The sequence below is a fragment of the Calidris pugnax genome, unplaced genomic scaffold (genome assembly GCF_001431845.1).
Source record: "Calidris pugnax isolate Ruff unplaced genomic scaffold, ASM143184v1 scaffold273, whole genome shotgun sequence".
Taxonomy (NCBI): domain Eukaryota; kingdom Metazoa; phylum Chordata; class Aves; order Charadriiformes; family Scolopacidae; genus Calidris; species Calidris pugnax.
Window position 1 is genome coordinate 5,538,986 of NW_015094508.1, and position 624 is coordinate 5,539,609.

The following is a 624-nucleotide window of genomic DNA, read 5'->3' on the forward strand; positions in this document are numbered from 1 at the left end:
CAGCGGAGAGGCGCGCCGTCCTCCGCCGCCCTGCCCGCCATGGGGTGCGAGCGCGGCGCCGCCCTGCTGCTCCTGCCCCTGGCCCTGCAGCTCTGCCCCGGCCGCGCCGCCCCCCCCGCACCCCGAGGTAAGGTGCACCCCCTCCCCGCCGACCCTCCTCCGCTGGGGCTGGCCAACTTTTGATGCCCCTCTTCCATTCCTAGACGGGTTGGGGGGTTGCGGCGCCCCGTCCCCTCCGCCGGGAGGGCAGGGAACGGGGCCGGGGGAGGCGCCCGCTCCGCAGGTGCGAAGGGAGGCGGGAGCGGGAGCTCCGGGAAATCGGTCCCGCAGCCCCCGAAGCGCAGACGGTACGTTCCACACTTTGCCAGTCAGGAACCCTCGAGGAACCCAGTTTGCCCCAGTTTGCAATCTCCACGGCCCCTTTTGGTGACACTCGTCAGCGAGGACAAGGGGATGAGTTAAATTCCAACCGAGCCCACAGCATCCCCATCCGTTTGGAATTCGGTGCCATTAAACACGTTCCGGTGCCCAGCACCCCCCGACAGGTGCAGCTGTTGCTGGATCTCACCGAGACACCCCCTCCCACCCCGGCCGGTCCTTCCCGCCCCGGGCCCCTTCCGTCCC

At 70.2% G+C, this 624-nt stretch overlaps 1 protein-coding gene across 2 annotated transcripts in view; it reads left to right on the forward strand.

Annotated features, from left to right (window-relative positions):
- Nucleotides 1-624, forward strand: part of THBS4 (thrombospondin 4) — a 44,341-nt gene that overhangs the window by 4,515 nt on the left and 39,202 nt on the right. The window contains exon 1 of one of the 2 annotated variants that reach the window (XM_014965009.1): nt 78-127. The exons of the other annotated variant lie outside the window; for it this stretch is intronic. The gene's annotated coding sequence lies outside the window, so the exon portion shown is untranslated. Of the gene's footprint in view, nt 1-77; nt 128-624 lie in introns of those variants that run through there. 2 annotated transcript variants of the gene reach the window in all.